This window comes from Oncorhynchus gorbuscha, linkage group LG06 (assembly GCF_021184085.1).
Source record: "Oncorhynchus gorbuscha isolate QuinsamMale2020 ecotype Even-year linkage group LG06, OgorEven_v1.0, whole genome shotgun sequence".
Lineage (NCBI taxonomy): Eukaryota > Metazoa > Chordata > Actinopteri > Salmoniformes > Salmonidae > Oncorhynchus > Oncorhynchus gorbuscha.
Window position 1 is genome coordinate 15,227,686 of NC_060178.1, and position 22,683 is coordinate 15,250,368.

General features: G+C 41.2%; 1 protein-coding gene across 1 annotated transcript in view; it reads left to right on the plus strand.

Moving 5' to 3' along the window:
- Positions 1 to 22,683, plus strand: part of LOC124037023 (metabotropic glutamate receptor 8-like) — a 202,594-nt gene that overhangs the window by 11,185 nt on the left and 168,726 nt on the right. The window lies entirely within an intron of this gene.

The window sequence follows — 22,683 nt, forward strand, 5'->3', positions numbered from 1 at the left end:
GAAGAAGCAGGTAGCATCAGAGGTCAGAACGGGGAAGAAGATGGAATAGCTTGAAGAAGCAGGTTGCAGAGGTCAGAACGGGGAAGAAGATGGAATAGCTTGAAGAAGCAGGTAGCATCAGAGGTCAGAACGGGGAAGAAGAAGGGCCTGACTGATTAATTAAGATGGAATAGCTTGAAGAAGCAGGTAGCATCAGAGGTCAGAACGGGGAAGAAGAAGGGCCTGACTGATTAATTAAGATGGAATAGCTTGAAGAAGCAGGTAGCATCAGAGGTCAGAACGGGGAAGAAGAAGGGCCTGTCTGATTAATTAAGATGGAATAGCTTGAAGAAGCAGGTAGCATCAGAGGTCAGAACGGGGAAGAAGAAGGGCCTGACTGATTAATTAAGATGGAATAGCTTGAAGAAGCAGGTAGCATCAGAGGTCAGAACGGGGAAGAAGAAGGGCCTGTCTGATTAATTAAGATGGAATAGATTGAAGAAGCAGGTAGCATCAGAGGTCAGAACGGGGAAGAAGAAGGGCCTGTCTGATTAATTAAGATGGAATAGATTGAAGAAGCAGGTAGCATCAGAGGTCAGAACGGGGAAGAAGATGGAATAGCTTGAAGAAGCAGGTAGCATCAGAGGTCAGAACGGGGAAGAAGAAGGGCCTGACTGATTAATTAAGATGGAATAGCTTGAAGAAGCAGGTAGCATCAGAGGTCAGAACGGGGAAGAAGAAGGGCCTGACTGATTAATTCAGATGGAATAGCTTGAAGAAGCAGGTAGCATCAGAGGTCAGAACGGGGAAGAAGATGGAATAGCTTGAAGAAGCAGGTAGCATCAGAGGTCAGAACGGGGAAGAAGATGGAATAGCTTGAAGAAGCAGGTAGCATCAGAGGTCAGAACGGGGAAGAAGATGGAATAGCTTGAAGAAGCAGGTAGCATCAGAGGTCAGAACTGGGAAGAAGAAGGGCCTGACTGATTAATTAAGATGGAATAGCTTGAAGAAGCAGGTAGCATCAGAGGTCAGAACGGGGAAGAAGAAGGGCCTGTCTGATTAATTAAGATGGAATAGATTGAAGAAGCAGGTAGCATCAGAGGTCAGAACGGGGAAGAAGAAGGGCCTGACTGATTAATTAAGATGGAATAGCTTGAAGAAGCAGGTAGCATCAGAGGTCAGAACGGGGAAGAAGAAGGGCCTGACTGATTAATTAAGATGGAATAGCTTGAAGAAGCAGGTAGCATCAGAGGTCAGAACGGGGAAGAAGAAGGGCCTGACTGATTAATTAAGATGGAATAGCTTGAAGAAGCAGGTAGCATCAGAGGTCAGAACGGGGAAGAAGAAGGGCCTGTCTGATTAATTAAGATGGAATACCTTGAAGAAGCAGGTAGCATCAGAGGTCAGAACGGGGAAGAAGAAGGGCCTGACTGATTAATTAAGATGGAATAGCTTGAAGAAGCAGGTAGCATCAGAGGTCAGAACGGGGAAGAAGGGCCTGACTGATTAATTAAGATGGAATAGCTTGAAGAAGCAGGTAGCATCAGAGGTCAGAACGGGGAAGAAGAAGGGCCTGTCTGATTAATTAAGATGGAATAGCTTGAAGAAGCAGGTAGCATCAGAGGTCAGAACGGGGAAGAAGAAGGGCCTGTCTGATTAATTAAGATGGAATAGCTTGAAGAAGCAGGTAGCATCAGAGGTCAGAACGGGGAAGAAGAAGGGCCTGACTGATTAATTAAGATGGAATAGCTTGAAGAAGCAGGTAGCATCAGAGGTCAGAACGGGGAAGAAGAAGGGCCTGTCTGATTAATTAAGATGGAATAGCTTGAAGAAGCAGGTAGCATCAGAGGTCAGAACGGGGAAGAAGAAGGGCCTGTCTGATTAATTAAGATGGAATAGCTTGAAGAAGCAGGTAGCATCAGAGGTCAGAACGGGGAAGAAGAAGGGCCTGACTGATTAATTAAGATGGAATAGCTTGAAGAAGCAGGTAGCATCAGAGTTCAGAACGGGGAAGAAGAAGGGCCTGACTGATTAATTAAGATGGAATAGCTTGAAGAAGCAGGTAGCATCAGAGGTCAGAACGGGGAAGAAGAAGGGCCTGACTGATTAATTAAGATGGAATAGCTTGAAGAAGCAGGTAGCATCGGAGGTCAGAACGGGGAAGAAGAAGGGCCTGTCTGATTAATTAAGATGGAATAGCTTGAAGAAGCAGGTAGCATCAGAGGTCAGAACGGGGAAGAAGAAGGGCCTGTCTGATTAATTAAGATGGAATAGCTTGAAGAAGCAGGTAGCATCAGAGGTCAGAACGGGGAAGAAGAAGGGCCTGACTGATTAATTAAGATGGAATAGCTTGAAGAAGCAGGTAGCATCAGAGGTCAGAACGGGGAAGAAGAAGGGCCTGACTGGCTACATACAGAGGTTATGCCTTAACAAAGTGGATTATGTAAACCAGTGGTTCCCAAACTTTTAATAGTTCTGTACCCCTTCAAACATTCAACATCCAGCTGCGTGCCCCTCTAGCACCAGGGTCAGCGCATTCTCAAATGTTGTTTTTGTCATCATTGTAAGCCTGCCACACATACACCCCATACAATACATTTATTAAACATAAGAATAAGTGTGACTTTGTGTCACAACCTGGCTCGTGGGAACTGACAAAGAGCTCTTATAGGACCAGGGCACTAATAATAATCAATCATTTTGCTATTTGTGTGCTTGAAAGGATTCTCAACTCTGCAATGATGGGTTGGAGAGAGTCTCAGTCTTAAATAATTTTCCACATAGTCTGTGTCTGAATATAGTTTTCATGTTAGTGAGGGCTGAGAATCCACTCTCACATAGGTGCCTGGTTACAAAGGGCATCAGTGTCTTAACAGCGTGATTTGCCAAAGCAGGATACTCTAAGCGCAGCCCAATTCACAAATCTGGCAGTGGCTTCTGATTAAATTCGATTTTCACAGAGCCACTTGTTGCAATTTCGATGAGGCTCTCTTATTCAGATATCGGTAAGTGGACTGGAGGCAGCGCATGAAAGGGACAACGAATCCAGTTGGGAAAGTACCTGCGTAATTGCACACCCAACTCACTCAGGTGCTTTACAATGTCACATTTGACATTGTCTGGAAGCTTGAGTTCATTTGCACACAAAAAAGCATGCAATGATGGAAAGACCTGTGTGTTGTCCTTGTTAATGCAGACAGAGAAGAGCTCCAACTTCTTAGTCATAGCCTCAATTTTGTCCCGCACATTGAATATAGTTGCGGAGAAGCGCGCTTCTGTATGTTGTAAAAGCGTTATACATGGTCACTGCCCATAACATTGCATAGTGCAGAAAATACACATGAGTTCAGGGGCCTTGCTTTAACAAAGTTAACCATTTTCACGGTAGTGTCCAAAATGTCTTTCAAGCTGTAAGTGATTCCCAATGCAGCAAGAGCCTCTAAGTGGATGCTGCAGTGGACCCAAGTGGCGTCAGGAACAACTGCTTGCATGCACGTTACCACTCCACTATGTCTCCCTGTAATGTCACAAAGCTGTCCAAGAACTATTGTAAATAGTCCAAGTAAATATTGTCCTGTTTTCCAGTGGTTTGCAGAAGAGGATGTCTTCCTTAATTGACCCCCCCCAATAAACATAACAGACATTTACCAGCAGCGGTGCCAGGCCCGCCACCGTCTGTTGACTCATCCAGCTGTAACGCATAGAATTCACTGGCTTGTATGCGAAGCAGTAATTGTTTCAAAACATGCTTTGTGAAACAGTTGTTTGATGAAGGCATTGTCTGTATAGTTTCTTTGCCTTTTCCCCAGCATTGTCCCAGCCATATCTGCGGCAAGAGGAATAATTAGGTCCTCCACAGTAGTATGTGCTTGCCTGTCTTAGCCACTCGGTAGCTCACCATATAACACGCTTTTAGCCCCTTCTTATTAATGTCTTACTACTCGAAAGTTGTCTTAATTCTCGCTCAAAAAACTCATGTGGCTTATTTCTTAAATTGGCATGTTTTGTTTCTAAATGTCTGCGCAAGAGTGAAGGTTTCACAGAGGTGTGAGATAGTACTTTTGCACATATAACACACTGTGGCTGAGGAAAGGCACTACTCCCAATATAAGTGAACCCCAAATAAATATAGATCTCATCATATTTGCGCCTCTTCGATGGTCCAACATCCCTGTCTGTTGTTCGGTGCTTTCCCGGGTAAGGGGGCAGTAGCTCTTCAGCTGCATCAGATTCACAACTGTCAGTATCCATGCTAGCTGGGCAACAACAAATGTAGAATTACTGATGCTAGCATCGGATGTGCTCGTGGAAGCAGAACAACTTGTATCAGACAGGTGTAGGTGTATTACCGCTGGTAGTAGCAGTACTACCAGTAGAGCTGGTATGGTGTCTCTATGGCCTTACTAAATGTCATTTTTATTTTTTATTTTTTTATGTCAATCACAACTTTATTGTGCTTACCCCCGACGGCATTTCCCACAGTTTGGCAATACCTGATGTAAACCATCTGCTGGCTGCAAGACGCTATGTGAACCACATGTAATTTTTTTTGAAGGGATACACATTCTCTTTCAACTTGTTCGTATTTAACCCCCACAACACACTTGTCTTCTACCCAACACCTCCCGCCTCTATAGGTCTCTGAAAAACCTCCATATTAATGTCCGGTGAAGAATGCGCTACATCCTGAGCATGGATGCACTGATTTTACACTCCATTACTCCCATAAACAGACTAAGAATGCTTTCTTCGCTATTGATTCGTGTGCAGAGGGCTGACACAATTACAGTCTTAGTAATGGAATGGATATGCACAGCTTCATCCGCAAGACAAGCAGAGCACTCCAGAGAATTGTTCTCCCTTAAGTACTGCTGTGGAATCAGCTTCCACTTTCACCCAATCCCAACCTTTACCATTGGGGTTGTGGTTTGTTGTCCTGTGTTTAGTGGTGGTGTAGTAGTGGTTTAAATGGATGTCGGTCTAAGGGAGATCCCATTCACCTGTCATTCCAAACTGACTGCCTCAATTAATCAAGTTTGTGATCATCCATAATGTAAATATATCCAGTTTTACTGTGCACTATATCTGTGTAATTAGGTGTAATTACATTTTGGGACAACGTATACAATAGAAAAGGTGCTAACCCAGGACCACTTTGACGTTCTGTGGTAGTGTCACCGAAGATGATGTGCTCAGCATGTGACTAGGCAGAGAGCCTTCATGGTGCATGGTTCAGTGAGCCTGTTGGCACCTGAAGGTGGTGCGGTCAACGTGTATCTGGCCCTCCTCTGAGCCCTCTGACCCAAATGAGGCTGACCTGTGGTGTGCTTTGTGGGGTTTGATTCGTTTAACTGATGTTCAAATGATGATGATGATGGACCTGAGGCATTCCATTCAAACAACAAAATGGTTATGTCATTAGGACAACAACAAAAAGTCTTCAATGTCACATTCAATGACATTCTGGAAAGCTGACAAAACGAATGATTTATCAATTGTAATTTCACTCTTCGAAATACACTGAACAAAAATAAATGTAAAGTGATGGTCCCACATTTCATGAGCTGAAATAAAAGATTGCATACATCTTCCATATCCTAAAAAGCTTATTTCGCTCAAATTTTGTGCACAAATATTTTATATTTGTTTAAACAGCATGATACTCACATAGGTGCACCTTGTGCTGGGGACAATAAAAGGCCACTCTAAAATGTACAGTTTGGTCATACAACACAATGCCATTGGCATGCTGACTAGAGGAATGTCCACCATGACTTTTGCCAGAGAATTGAATGTTCATTTCTCTACCATAAACCGCCTCCAACGTCATTTTAGAGAATTTGGCAGTACATCCAAGCGGCCTCACAACCTCAGACCATGTGTATGTGGGCGAGTGGTTTGCTGATGTTGACGTTGTGAACAGAGTGGCCCATGGTGGCAGTGGAGTTATAGTATGGACAGGAATAAGCTATGGACACGAACACAATTGTATTTTATCGATGTCTATTTGAATGCACAGAGATACCGTGACGAGATCATGAGGCCCATTGCCGTGCTATTAATTTGCCGCAATCACCATATGTTTCAGCATGATAATGCATGGCCCCATGTCACAAGGATTTGTACACAACTCCTGGAAGCTGAAAATGTCCCAGTTCTTCCATGGCCTGCATATTCACCAGACATGTCAACCATTGAGCATGTTTGGGATGCTCTTGATCGACATATATGATAGCATGTTCCAGTTCCCACTAATATCCAGCAACTTCGCACAGCCATTGAAGAGGAGTGTGACAACATTCCACAGACCACAATCATTAGCCTGATCAACTCTATACGAAGGAAGTGTGTTGCACTGCATGAAGTAAATGGTGGTCACATCAGATAATGACTGGTCTTCTGATCCACGCCCCTACCTTTTTTCATGTGAAATCCATAAATTAAGACCCAATGAATTGATTTCAATTGACTGTTTTCCATGTGTGAACAGTAATATCTTTGAAATTGTGGCATGTTGTGTTTTATATTTTTGTTCAGTGTATTATCCCAGTGTATGGAAATAATTAAGACAAACTATATAGCCGGAAGGTTCTATTAGGGTACGGACCATTGTGACAAAAATATCCTGCACTAAATCTGTAATGAGTTACATGATTCATCTTTAACTGAAGAGACAAGTCATACTTGGCTAATGAGGAGAGAAGGGGTTACCAACATGAGTTATCTAAATTATGCAGGGCATTTTATCAACAAATTCAAACACCACTAATTTGCACAAAAAGGTTTGATTTGTCCCGTATTTCAGTCAGATATTCCAACCTGTCTCTTCTGCAGTCACATTGCACTTGTGACAAGATATATATCATAAGGATGTGATACTGCTGATGTTAAACACTTTTACAATCATTGTGAGATCTGATATTCTGGGTTGCGCAAGATGAGACGTAGGCCAATGTCATATCATCAACCAATTACATTTGTCAAATCCATTCGGTCTAAATACCAGCTAAACTTGGAGAGGACAGTTAACTACTTAGAAACGCGTGTTTCTGATGAAGAGCTACAAAAGCAAGTACATAGGCCTATATATTTTCAGTCTAATATGGCTAAGGTGATTTCGTCACACTTGTGAGGCTCTCCATGCTCATTAGTTGCTCATTAAACATATTTGCTGCTAGACTACTTCACTTAATACAGTTTTCAAGGTCTCCCTTCCTAACTGTTTTATATTCCCTGAGACCAACCAGAAATGTTTCCTTTGCCAAATATTCCCAGATTTTCATAAAACAGCCACACATTTAGTCTGTTGTTTTTGCTTGACCAAATTTAGCTCGAAGCAAAAGAGTAGTCCATCGGCACGGTTCAATTAGCTTGTTCAATGAAGCGGGAGGGGAATTTTTGTCCCACAAAATCATCCCTTTGTCCCACATTTGGGTATAATAAATGTGGTCACCCTAGTCCAAGTATTAGCTGAACAGAGACTGGGGTAGATTCAGTGCTAAAGTAAGGACATGTGAAGATAATTATAACAGGGTCAGTGGAGTGGTGGTGCATAGAATTGCTGCATTGTTCTTCTCTGCAGAACCAACCTTTGTCTATACCTCTGATGATATTCTGTTTGGCTGAATATGTATCTTCACAGGAAATAGCGAATAGTAGACTAGCACAAATGAAACTCTGTATTGAGGAGAAATCCAGTAAGTGAGGAATATAGATGCTCCATCATAACTTTATTGTTTTGGGTGCCCTTGTGATTTTTTTTAGAACATATCTTTTAGGAAGAGCAGTAATAACTTTATTGATTCATTCATAGCCACGGGAGGAAAGATTAGCTGTGAATTGTTTTAGGTAATGAATGTTTCTGGTGGTCACTGCAGCAATACCGCTCTCTGCAGGTTTGCCACCTTTGGTCACACTTCCACCCTTCACCCTGTTTGTCCTTTGAGCTTCTTAATAAAGTGCAGAAGACTTGGGCCAGGATACCAAGCAGGAAAGCTTTGGAACACACAAATAGCAATCACAAAGTGTATAGAGGATTATGTTTTTAAGACCTCTGTGTAATTTTGTGCACGCATGTGTGTGTGTGTTTGTGTGTGTGTAAGGCTTTGAGCATGTATATTAAGTGTCTCTGTGTATGTGGATGTGTGTGTGTTGATGTGTGTGTGTGTGGATGCGTGTGTGTATGGATGTGCAGGATAACTAATCTTGCAGGGAAATGATGTCCACCCTCTAATTTCCATTATAGAATTAGACTACCAGCAGTGTCAGTGTCGCACTGCAGTCTTAATCAATACACCCTCCTAGAACCTCCAGCGAGTGTGTGTGTGTTTTTCACCCCCCACCCCCACATACACACACATTTTGGTCATGCCTACTCATTGTGGGTGAGTGTGGAAATAGGGTGCATGGTGCCAGTTCAATTAAGAGATCAGGGTTGAATAGCACACTGTGATGACGTGTCCTCTACTTATCCGTCTTTGAGTGGATGGTAGTATAGGGGTTTATTATGTGTAGGTTTGGGGGGGGGGGGGGGTTCTGCCTAAGGTTCTTTCCTGTGGGAGTCAGGATGAGAGTTTGGTTTGGTTTGTACTTGACTGAGGGCACTTCCAGATCCATCAAAACAGAACCCTATGTTTCAAAGGCAAGACAGCATTCATCAGACATCTCAGACCTCAAAATGTCTCCATAACATTAGTCAACTACTCCCGACATGTATGTGTAGATTCAGCTATAAATCCTCAAATGATTGGGAAAGATTGAGAAAGATATATACTTCCTGTTACTAAATTGACTAGATGAGAGAGTGTGGATGCATTTGTTTCTCATGAGATTGTCACTTTTATTCTTGTTAGTTAGTTAGTTAGCCCCACAGGAAGTCTGAAAACTTCCGTTTGTATCATAACGGTATTTATAGGAAATTTAATGGACAAAATTAAACCCAATGAGACCACTTCTTTGGGTTGTCACTAGTTAACACAACCACAAAATAATAAACCTGCATATTACTGCAATTTCTCCTTTTAAAGGCCCAGTGCAGTCAAAAATGTTATTTCCTGTGTTTTATATATATTTCCACACCATGAGGTTGGACTAATACTGTGAAAAATATATTATTGCCCTTTTAGTGTAAGAGCTGTTTGAAAAGACCACCTGAAATCTCAGCCTGTTATGCTGGGATGGAGTTTTGGCCTTCCTGGTGACATACCAGGCAGTAAATTATTATTTAAAAAATATTAATATTTGTTTTTACAGCTTTCCTGCTACATTTACATCCATTGTACTTTTCTATACAGCAATCCCATAACAATAATACACTACCAGACATAAGCTCTTTAATCCCAACCCTCAGCCACTCTCAGCCCATCCCACCTACCACCAATAGACCTCAGCTCTTTAATCCCAACCCTCAGCCACTCTCAGCCCATCCCACCTACCACCAATAGACCTCAGCTCTTTAATCCCAAGCCTCAGCCACTCTCAGCCCATCCCACCTACCACCAATAGACCTCAGCTCTTTAATCCCAACCCTCAGCCTCTCTCAGCCCATCCCACCTACCACCAATAGACCTCAGCTCTTTAATCCCAACCCTCAGCCACTCTCAGCCCATCCCACCTACCACCATAGACCACCCTTGTTTGGTTTCCATGTGCCGTGTATTTTTCAATTGTACTGTGATATTTTACATTAATTTTGAATCTTTCTAATCGCATAATAGCCACAGATTGTGAGCTAAAGATGAATACCTTTCCTACGAGTATTATTGTATTAATGATTGATAGACTATGGCTTTCCAGATTGCCCAACACTGCTATTTGTAAGGTTACTTTCAGTGAATGTTGTGATTTTTTTAACCATTCCTAAACCTGTGACAAGAAACAACACCAAAATAAATGATCTAGTGATTTTGTCTCTTCACAGCAAAATCTACAGAGCTGAGATTGTTGCATGCCCCATATATATATATAACATTCTGTTGGTGGCAAGAATGTTCTATAATCATTCAAATTGAAAAACTCTTAAGTGTTGAATCAAGTGTTGTTTTCTTGTATCAGTTCATGTACCATGAGCCATGGAATCAGTACATCGAAAATATCTTCCAATTTATTTTGCAACCTGTATGGCACAGCTGTCAACATTTTTATCCTCAAATGAAACTGGTATATTGTTCTATTCAATCTCTTTCAGACAATTTGTATCTTTAATATATGGCAGATAAACAAGTTCCCTTCCTTCTCCATCTTTCACTTAAAGTTGAAGTCGGAAGTTTACATACACCTTAGCCAAATACATTTAAACTCAGGTTTCACAATTCCTGACATTTAATCCTAGTACAAATTCCCTGCCTTAGGTCATTTAGGATCACCACTTTATTTTAAGAATGTGAAATGTCAGAATAATAGTAGAGAGAATAATTTATTTCAGCTTTTAATTCTTTAATCACATTCCCAGTGGCTCACAAGTTACATACACTCAATTAGTATTTGTTAGCATTGCCTTTAAATTGTTTAACTTGGGTCAAACATTTCGGGTAGCCTTCCACAAGCTTCTCATAATAAGTTGGGGAATTTTGGCCCATTCCTCCTGACAAAGCTGGTGTAACTGAGTCAGGTTTGTAGGCCTCCTTGCTCGCACACACTTTTTCAGTTCTGCACACACATTTTCTATGGGATTGAGGTCAGGGCTTTGTGATGGCCACTCCAATACCTTGACTTTGTTGTCCTTAAGCCATTTTGCCACAACTTGGGGGAAGTATGCTTGGGGTCATTGTCCATTTGGAAGACCTATTTGCGACCAAGCTTTAACTTCCCAAGCTTTAACTTCCTGACTGATGTCTTGAAATGCCGCTTCAATATATCCACATAATTTGCTCGGCCAAGGTAACCCATTTCATGAAGCTCCCGATGAAAGGTTGTTGTGCTGACGTTGCTTCCGTCTGCTGTTTGGAACTTGGGTTGTGAGTGTTGCAACTGAGGACAGACGATTTTTACACGATACGTGCTCAGCACTCTGCGATCACGTTCCTTGTGTGGCCTACCACTTTGCGGTTGAGTCGTCGTTCCTCCTAGACATTTCCACTTCACAATAACAGCACTTACATTTTACAAGGCAGCTCAAGCTTGTTGGAAAAGTGGCATCCTATGACAGTGCCACGATGAGTCACTGAGCTCTTCAGTAAGGCCATTCTACTGCCAATGTTTGTCTGTGGAGATTGCATGGCTGTGTGCTTGATTGTATAGACTTGTTAGCAATGGGTCTGGCTGAAATAGCCTAACCCACTCATTTGAAGGGGTGTCCACATACTTTTGTATATGTAGCGAACTTACTGATTTGATTTTAGGATAAAAACAGCTGCATGTGACCTTTTTATATCTGATTTTAAACCTAACCTTAACCCTCACCCCTAATCTTAATCACACTGTTAACCGTATGCCTAACCCTAACTTTAAAATAAGACCAATAAAACAAATAGTTGTTTTCATACATTTTTACGTTACGTTACAGCCAATGTTGACTTTGTGACTGTCTTATCTAGTGGAAACAACTTAGTTGCTCCATGGTGGGTAGATCAAATTAATGATCTTACTCATTATATCAGCACTAGGCCATCCCTGATCGAATCCAAATGGGGAGAGATCTGCTAAACTCATTTCGATATTCATGTTACTGCACCAACAGGCTCTCTACTCACTGTCTATAAAACACCACTCTCAGATACCAACCCTCCATAGGTTAAGAGGCACTTAGCAACAGGATTGTAGTCAAGAGATGTTCTGTGTACGGTATCTTTAGAGAGAGCCGAATTGACAGAGAGAGGTTGGCTAGACAAAGTATATCTAGCTGTCTGTAAATGTACAGGCAGTTCCTGATCACACTCTGTGGGAGTAGCCTGTTCAGTTATTGACATATGCTAAGGTAAAGGTTAAAACTGTATATGTCAAGACTGCATCCAGTAACAGAAAGGGTTCCTCTGGAAGTTCTCTTCCCTTGTAGATAGACCAACTAAAGGCATCTTCAACATCTTCAACTAGAGACCATAAAACACGTTGCGTTAAAGCTCTGCAACTCCTAACATTATCTAACAGAAAAGGGGCACGGGTAACAAAGTAATATCCTGCGGCATAGCCAAAGGATGTAAAAAGATTGTAAAAATATATATTTTTAATCACCCTCAAGCCAATAACCTTTTACTTTATGTAGTCGGCAAATGGGCGTGGACATTATTTTCAGTCGATTGTAATTACATTAAACAGACTGCGATTACACTCGCACTGTGATCTGGTTTGGAGAATATGCGGAGGTGCTTGGTTGAGAAATTGCATACCACAAATGTGGCTCTGCAATATTGTAAATCTCATTTCCATTTGGTATAATGGCAAACCCCGCTGGGGCGGTATCGGGGGCTCCGATAGGATCATACTCTTCCATTTGTAATTTCCTTGCCTCTGCATGCAGTGGGTCAACAGGGAGCCAGAGTACTTACAGGCAATTGTGTGTGTGTATGGATGTTTTTTAAGCTAAGCCCCATGTATAAGGTCTACTTTCAGCCTGAGGTGTTTTTGTTACACAAGGAGAGCATTCCGGGAAACTGATGATATTCAGAATGAGTCACACAGCGGAGTTTCACTCTTACTATGCTTTAGGAACTCATTTTTTGGACAGTGAATGTTTTTCCTGCTATATGTATATATGCCATTTAGCTGACACCTTTATTCAAATGAGTCACTAGGCAGTGGAATAATGATTGACCAGCTATTTGCATAAAAGTGAGTTTGAGTTTGGAGTCAAGGTCTTAAACAACTTAAATCAATCAAAAATGGAGCTTGACATGGTCTTGACCCATAGTATTGTGGCGTGTAATGCTAACCAATATTGAGTATGACAACCTAATTTTACAGCGTATTTGTTACATATACATTTGACATACATTGTACATATAGTGCCTTCCGAAAGTATTCATACCCTTTGACTTATTCCACATTTTGCTGTGTTACAGCCTGAATTCAAAATGGATGAAATGACACATTTTCTCTCACCCATCTACACACAATACCCCACAATGACCAAGTGAAAACATGTTATTATTATTTGTTCTAATATATTGAAAATGAAATACAGAAATATCTCATGAACATAACTATTCACACCCCTGAGTCAATACTTAGTAAAAGCAGCTTCGACAGCGATTACAGCTGTGAGTCTTTTTGGGGTAAGTCTCTAAGAGCAACTCCAGTGTAGATTTGGCCTTGAGGTTATTGTCATTCTGAAAGGTGAATTCATGTCCCCGTGTCTGATGGAAAGTAGACTGGTTTTCTTCTAGGATTTTGCTTGTGCTTAGCTCCATTTAGTTTATATATCCTGAAAACCTTCAAAGTCCTTAACGATTACAAGCATACCCATAACATATGCAGCCACCACTATGCTTGAAATTATGGAGAGTGGTACTCCGTATTGTGTCATAATGGATTTGCCCCAAACATAACACTTTGTATATAAGTCAAAAAGTTAATAGCTTGGCCACATTCTCTGCATTATTACTTTAGTGCCTTATTGCAAACAGGATGCATGTTTTGGAATATTTTTTATTCTGGTGAGGCTTCCTTCTTTTCACTCTGTCAATTAGGTTATTATTTTGGAGTAACTACAATATTGTTGATCCACCTTCAGTTTTCTCCTATCACAGCCATTAAAGTCTGTAACTGTTTTAAAGTCACCATTGGCCTGATTGGGAAATCCCTGAGCTGTTTCCTTCCTCTCCAGCAACTGAGTTAGGAAGTACACCTTTATCTTTGTAGTGACTGGGTGTATTGATTAAGTGTAGTTAATAACTTCACCATGCTCAAAGGGATATTCAATGTCTGCTTTTTTTTATGTTTACCCACCGACCAATAGGTGCCCTTCTTTGCGAGGGATTGTTAAACCTCCCTGGTCTTTGTGGTTTAATCTGTGTTTGAAATTCACTGCTCGACTGAGGGACCTTACAGATAATTGTGTGGGGTACAGAGCTGAGATAGCCATTCAAAATCATGTTAAACACTATTATTGCACACAGCGTGAGTCCATGCTAATTATTATGTGACTTGTTAAGCAAATTTTTACTCCTGAACATATTTAGGCATGCCATAATAAAAGGGGTTTAATACTTATTGACTCAAGACATTTTAGCTTTTAAATAGTAATACATTTATAAAAACATAATTCCACTTTGACATTAAGGGGTATTGTGTGTAGGCCAGTGACAAACAATCTCAATTTAAATCATTTTAAATTCAGGTTGTAACACCACACAATGTGGAAAAAGTCCAGGGGTGCGAATACTTTCTGAAGGCTCTGTAAATTGTACTTTTATACTCAGTAATTACATAACAGAGATGTATTTTTTGGATATACACATTACATTTGGATACATTTAGCCCTGTCGTCCCGGTTGTCAATGCCCCATCCTTTTGATTGTTGTGACTAACAACAGATCCCCATATTGAACAGCTCGGCCTGAATCTAATGTCTGGATTAGCATGCTAAATTAATTATCCCCCATAGGACAATCTTTTCCAGGTTCATCCCATCAGGAGGCCCTATTAAGAGCTCCGGTCAAGTGTGCCAAACACAGATCTACAGCTGTGTGGAACTTATCTTACAGTAGAAGAGGACTGATGGTGGGGTGGTAGCAGATAATATATGTGTGCAGTCTCACTCCCACTCGATATGGCTGGAAAGGCACTAGTATGCATACATGAATAAGATTCCTGTTCTTTTCCAAAGTCGATGGAGTGACTCTATTTTCGACGGAGGCAGGGAGTCACCATGTCTTGATAATCCACAACTGTCAATTCTAGGGCTTAGTACCTTTTTGAATTCCAGATATAGAATGACAGTTTATATGAAACTAAAAAACAAAGGTTCTCTCAGCTGTTTCTGTGTGGTATTTTCCCTGTTTTTTTGCCTAGGCTGCTGAAAGTACATGAACATAAACTCTGTCGCTCTCCCACGCAGCAGCGAGAGTATGGGGGAAATGGAAATGCAATGTTGCAGATCTGTTGGAATGTACCAATGCCACATTATGCAAATCTATTGTCATGGCTTCCTCTGAAGTCGGCTCCTCTCCTTGTTCGGACGGCGTTCGGCGGTCGATGTCACAGGCTTTCTAGCCATCACCGCTCCAATTTTCATGTATCCATTTGTTTTGTCTTGTTCCCTGCACACCTGGTTTTCATTCCACATCAATCTACATGTATTTATTCCTCTGTTCTCCATCATGTCTTTGTGTGAGTGTTTGTGTTACGTGTGTATTGTTGACGCGCCAGACTGGCTTGTTTTTTCCATGTTATTCTTCACAAAGATGTTTATTGTTAAACATAATTCTTGTAACTGTTTTGCGCGTTTTGCACTTTTGCCTAAATAAAGTGTGCGCCTGTTCACAAATCTCTGCTCTCTTACACCTGACTTCGCTACCAGTATGCACATCTGACATGTCTATAGAACCTGTAAATGTACACAAAAGTTGTGCAGTCTTAACTATCCGCTGTCAGCTAAACAAAAGAGGCTGTAGCCCTTTGTATTTTCTCACAATGAAAATTGTTGTGCAGAATTTTGAAGACCTAAGAATGATCTGTACTGTACCATGTTTTCTTCATGTAACAGGAGTTTATGCTCAAAACCTACCTCAGGTTTAAGACAACTGATCGACACACAAAATAAGACATTCAATTCAATTCCTCTATCCCCAAGTGACAATTATTGCTTATCATAAAACTGTCAGGCAGATACATTAGACATTTACAGTAGCCATCATGCTCTTTCCATGACATAGACTAACCAGGTGAATCCAGGTGAAATCTATGATCCCTTATTGATTTCACTTGTTAAATTAATTTCAATCAGTATAGATGAAGGGGAGGAGACGGGTTAACAAAGGATTTTTAAGTCTTGAGACAATTGGGACATCGACTGTGTATGTGTGCCATTCAGAGGTTGCATGGGTAAGACAACAGATGTGTATGGGGTATAGCAGTAGGTGCCAGGCACACCTGTTTGTGTCAAGAACCGCAACGCTGATGGGTTTTCCACGCTCCACAGTTTCCTGTGTGTATTAAGAATGGTCCACCACCCAAAGCAAAGAGGAAGGAGATATCTTGTCAGTTGCACAACTGAATGCATTCAACCGAAATGTGTCTTCCGTATTTAACCAAACCCCTCGGAATCAGAGGACATCCAGTCAACTTGACACAACTGTGGGAAGCATTGAAGTCAATATGGGCCAGTGTCCCTATTAGGAAGGTGTTTTGTACACTCAGTGTATATGCACAACTATAAGATTTGATACACATTTTGATATTTTATCGTTTTTGTTAGTCATACTGCACGATTCCTGTACTTTGTCATTTTTGAAGCTTCTGCATTGCCCTCGTCTAGAGTATACTGCAATTCCCAGAATTAATTTTATGGCTGACACCAATAATTCCACTGGTCGATTGTTTACACTTCCATTCAAATTTTGGGGTCACTTAGAAATGTCCTAGATACTCTAATGTACTTGTCCTCTTGCTCAGTTGTGCACCGGGGCCTCCTACTCTTTCTATTCTGGTTAGAGCCTGTTTGCGCTGTTCTGTGAAGGGGGTAGTACACAGCATTGTACGAGATCTCCAGTTTCTTAACAATTTCTCACATGGAATAGCCTTAATTTCTCAGAACAAGAATAGACTGATGAGTTTCAGAAGAAAGGTCTTTGTTTCTGGACAGTTTGAGCCTGTAATCAAACCCACAAGTGCTGATATTCTAGCATTCGCAGACCAGCTGGCTGGTGTGTTTACGGACATATTCAATCAATCCCTATCCCAGTCTGTTGTTCCCACATGCTTCAAGAGGGCCACCATTGTTCCTGTTCCCAAGAAAGCTAAGGTAACTGAGCTAAATGACTACCGCCCCGTAGCACTCACTTCCGTCATCATGAAGTGCTTTGAGAGACTAGTCAAGGACCATATCAACTCCACCCTACCTGACACCCTAGACCCACTCCAATTTGCTTACCGCCCAAATAGGTCCACAGACGATGCAATCTCAACCACACTGCACACTGCCCTAACCCATCTGGACAAGAGGAATACCTATGTGAGAATGCTGTTAATCGACTACAGCTCTGCATTTAACACCATAGTCCCCTCCAAGCTCGTCATCAAGCTCGAGACCCTGGGTCTCGACCCCGCCCTGTGCAACTGCGTACTGGACTTCCTGACGGGCCGCCCCCAGGTGGTGAGGGTAGGCAACAACAACTCCACCCCGCTGATCCTCAACACTGGGGCCACACAAGGGTGCGTTCTGAGCCCTCTCCTGTATTCCCTGTTCACCCACGACTGCGTGGCCACGGACGCCTCCAACTCAATCATCAAGTTTGCGGACGACACAACAGTGGTAGGCTTGATTACCAACAACGACGAGACGGCCTACAGGGAGGAGGTGAGGGCCCTCGGAGTGTGGTGTCAGGAAAATAACCTCACACCCAACGTCAACAAAACTAAGGAGATGATTGTGGACTTCAGGAAACAGCAGAGGGAACACCCCCCTATCCACATCGATGGAACAGTAGTGGAGAGGGTAGTAAGTTAAGTTCCTCGGCGTACACATCACAGACAAACTGAATTGGTCCACCCACACAGACAGCATCGTGAAGAAGGCGCAGCAGCGCCTCTTCAACCTCAGGAGGCTGAAGAAATTTGGCTTGTCACCAAAAGCACTCACAAACTTCTACAGATGCACAATCGAGAGCATACTGTCGGGCTGTATCACCGCCTGGTACGGCAACTGCTCCGCCCACAACCGTAAGGCTCTCCAGAGGGCAGTGAGGTCTGCACAATGCATCACCGGGGGCAAACTACCTGCCCTCCAGGACACCTACACCACCCGAAGTCACAGGAAGGCCATAAAGATCACCAAGGACAACAACCACCCGAGCCACTGCCTGTTCTGCCGCTATCATCCAGAAGGTGAGGTCAGTACAGGTGCATCAAAGCTGGGACCGAGAGACTGAAAAACAGCTTCTATCTCAAGGCCATCAGACAGTTAAACAGCCACCACTAACATTGAGTGGCTGCTGCCAACACACTGACTCAACTCCAGCCACTTTAATAATGGGAATTGATGGGAAATGATGTAAAATATATCACTAGCCACTTTAAACAATGCTACCTAATATAATGTTTACATACCCTACATTATTCATCTCATATGTATGTGTATATACTGTACTCTCATCTACTGCATCTTTATGTAATACATCTATCACTAGCCACTTTAACTATGCCACTTTGTTTACATACTCATCTCATATGTATATACTGCACTCAATACCATCTACTGTATCTTGCCCATGCCGCTCTGTACCATCACTCATTCATATATCTTTATGTACATATTCTTTATCCCCTTACACTTGTGTCTATAAGGTAGTAGTTTTGGAATTGTTAGCTAGATTACTTGTTGGTTATTACTGCATTGTCGGAACTAGAAGCACAAGCATTTCGCTACACTCGCATTAACATCTGCTAACCATGTGTATGTGACAAATAAAATTTGATTTGATTTGATACTTCAGATCCTCAACTTGTCTCAACTAAAATTATAACTTGGATTAGCTAACACAACGTGACATTTGAACACAGGAGTGATGGTTGCTGATAATGGGCCTCTGTACGCCTATGTAGATATTCCATAAAATCCAGCTACAATAGTCATTTAAAACATTAACAATGTCTACACTGTATTTCTGATAAATTTGATGCTATTTTAAAGGACAAAAAATTTGCTTTTCTTTCAAAAACAAGGACATTTCTAAGTGAGCCCAAACTTTTGAATGGTAGTGTATATATAAAATAAATATCTTCAATTTAACTAGGCAAGTTCTTATTTACAATGACAACCCACTGTTCACTGGTAGGCTAACTGCCTTGTCAGCTCAGGGATTTGATCCAGATGCATTTTAAAGGACCTTTTCTTTCAAAAACAAGGGTACTTTTGAATGGTAGTGTATATATAAAATAAATATCTTCAATTTAACTAGGCAAGTTCTTATTTACAATGACAACCCACTGTTCACTGGTAACCACTCAGATTTGATCTACCTGCCACCCCAAATGCAGAGGGATATGGGATATTAATTTCTATCAGGATATTTTCTGAAGCCATGGGGATGGTACAGTCCAAGAAAAGGGGAGTGTGGCTGCATAATGCACGCCTTTCTCCAGAAGGCTCTCTCTCCTGCCAATTTGTGCACATTCGTTGTTTCTTAACTTTATTGTGTTTATTGTTTGCATTTGATTGTTAGTGTCTATCAATTCCGCAAGTCACTACGGAATCTTAGCCTCTTATGATTGAAGCCTGCTGTATCTTTGATGCTAACATTAGTAACGCTAGCTAGCTAACTCTGCTGCATCTGAAATAACAGCCCATTACATGTCCAAGCAACAACACTGTAGGCCTATTGTACTAATAAAAAGTATGAAGTTCACAAGTAATTCACTACAAAAAAATATAGGCTATTTGGAAAGGGCACAATGGCCGCCAGAACTGTAACTTCGTCATGATGTTAGGAATGGTTTTGACGAATGGAATCATGGGAGTTTGAGCCTTGAAAACAGAAACATATTGGAGTAAGCTGACTATAACTATAATTCTATAGGTTTTTGAATGTTTCAAATATTTACAGATGTTGTTAGATGAAGAGCAACATTTTAGAGTTCCAATATGATCAGAAAACTACAGGCAGGTTATATAGATAATTTTTTATATTAACATGTAGGTATATTAGTGGCCGCTCTTGTCCTTAGCGGTCAGTGCATTCAACCAAGGTTGATTAAAAAGAAAGCATTACAGTCATAGCAAGTAAAACATTTTTGTAACCATTACTGAACATGTTGATGTACGGTAGATAGCTGAAAATGACTGGCCAGGATTTATTGTATTAGTCATCTCAGGGATCCTACTTGAAAACGTCAGAGAGAAGCACTTTCTGGTTTTGCTCATCACTAAACAATCAAAGGACATGAAATCATAAAATGACCCTAAAACTGTGTAGAACATCACTAAATACTTCATAATAACAACCCACGTGTTAAAAGTAGCAGAGTTGTCCTTTTAAAGGGGACTCTGCAGTTGCTACATCAATTTTTGGACTTATAAATTAATGATATGTACCCATTATTTTTACTATTTTTTATTTAACGACCAACCAAGAGGCAAAAGGCCTCCTGTGGGGATAGGGGCTGGGATTCAAAATTAAAATGTAGGACAAAACACAACATGAGAGGCACCACAACACTAAATAAAGACAGATCTAAGACAACAACGCAGCATGGCAGCAACATATGACAACACAGCATGGTAGCAACACAACATGACAACAACATGGTAGCACAGCAACATGGCAGCAGCACAACATGGTAGCAGCACAAACATGGTACAAATATTGTCAGGCACAGACAACAGCACAAAGGCCAAAAAGGTAGAGACAACAATACATCACGGGAAGCAGCCACAAGTGTCAGTAAGAGTGTCCATGATTGAGTCTTTGAAAGTAGACTGTATAGTTTGGGAGTTTTTTGTAGCTCATTCAAGTTGCATCGAACTGAAAAGAGGAGCAACTCCAGGATGTGTGTGCTTTGGGGATCTTTAACAGAATGTGACTGGCAGAACGGGTATTGTATGAGGAGGAGGATGGTTGCAGTAGATATCTCAGATAGGGGGAGTGAGGCCTAAGAGGGTTTTATAAATAAGCATCAACCAGTGGGTCTCACGTTGGGTATACAGAGATAGCCAGTTTACAGAGGAGTATAGAGTGCAGTGATGTGTCCTATAAGGAGCAATGGTGGAAAATCTGATGGCCGAATGGTAAAGAACATCTATCCGCTCGAGAGCATCCTTACCTGCCGATCTATAAATTATTCTTACCGAACAACATGATCTCTTTTAGGAGGTGTTCAGAACAAAGTTAAGGGCAGAGAAAGCTTGTTGGACACTAAGAAAACTTTGTTGTAGAGCGTTTAACACAATTTCCGGGGAGGGTCCAGCTGACTGTATCATCTGCATATAAATGGATGAGAGAGCTTCATACTGCCTGAGCTATGATGTTGATGTAAATTGAAGAGAGCGTGAGGCCTAGGATTAAGCCTTGGGGTTCTCCATTGGTGACAGGCAGTGGCTGAGACAGCAGATGTTTTGACTTTACACACTGCACTATTTGAGAGAGGTAGTTAGCAAACCAGGCCAAAGACCGATCAGAGACACCAATACTCCTTAGTCGACCCACAAAAATGGAATGGTCTACCGTATCAAAGGCTTTGGCCAAATCAATAAAAATAGCAACAAAACATTGCATATAATCAAGGGCAATGGTGACATCATTTTGGACCTCTATAAACTGATCAGAAACCAGATCACATACCAGAGAGAATACTATAGACATCAAGAAAGCCTGTCAGTTGATTATTGACAAGGTTTTCCAACACTTTTGATAAACAGGGCAAGATAGAAATGGGTCTATATCAGTTAGGATCAGCTTGATCTCCCCCTTTAAATAAAGGATGCACTGTGGCTGCCTCCCAAGCACTGGGAACCTCCCCAGAAAGGAGACACAAAACCTCTTAAGGATACAACCATTGTTGTTGTTGCCTAAAATGACATACCCAAATCTAACTGCCTGTAGTTCAAGATCTGAAGCAAGGATATATATATTCTTGAAACCATTTGAAAGAAAACACTTTGAAGTGTGTGGAAATGTGAAATTAATGTAGGAGAAAATTACACATTCGATCTGGTAAAAGATAATACAAAGACAAAAATATGCACTTGTATTTTTTTGTACCAACTTCTTTGAAATGCAAGATAAAGGCCATGTATTATTCCAGCCCTAGTGCAATTTAGATTTTGGCCACTAGATGGCAGCAGTGTATGTGAACAGTTTTAGACTGATCTAATGAACCATTGTATATCTGTTCAAAATTGCCTAATTGGTTTATTAATACATTTTCAAGTTCATAACTGTGCACTCTCCTCAAACAACAGCATGGTATTCTTTCACTGTAATAGCTAATGTAAATTGGACAGTGTAGTTAGATTTACAAGACAAGAATTGAATCTTTCTGCCCATATGAAATACAGTTGAAGTCAGAAGTTTAATGTAAATTGGACAGTGTAGTTAGATTTTCAAGACAAGAATTGAAGCATTCTGCCCATATGAGATACATTTGACCACATACACCTTAGCCAAATATACAGTATTTTAACTCTGTTTTTCACAATTCCTGACATTTAATCATAGTAAAAATGTCCCCGTCTTAGGTCAGTTAGGATCACCACTTTATTTTAAGAATGTGAAATGTCAGAATAATAGTAGAGAATTATTTATTTCAGCTTGTATTTCTTTCATCACATTCCCAGTGGGTCAGAAGTTTACATACACTCAATTAGTGTTTGGTTGCATTGCCTTTCAATTGTTTAAGAGCGTCTGCTAAATGACTTAAATCTAAAATGTAAATGTTTAACTTGGGTCAAATGTTTCAGGTTGCCTTCCACAAGCTTCCCACAATAAGTTGGGTCAATTTTGGCCCATTCCTCATGACAGAGGTGGTGTAACTGAGTCAGGTTTGTAGGCCTCCTTGCTCGCACACACTTTTTCAGTTCTGCCCACAAATATTCTTTAGGATTGAGATCAGGGC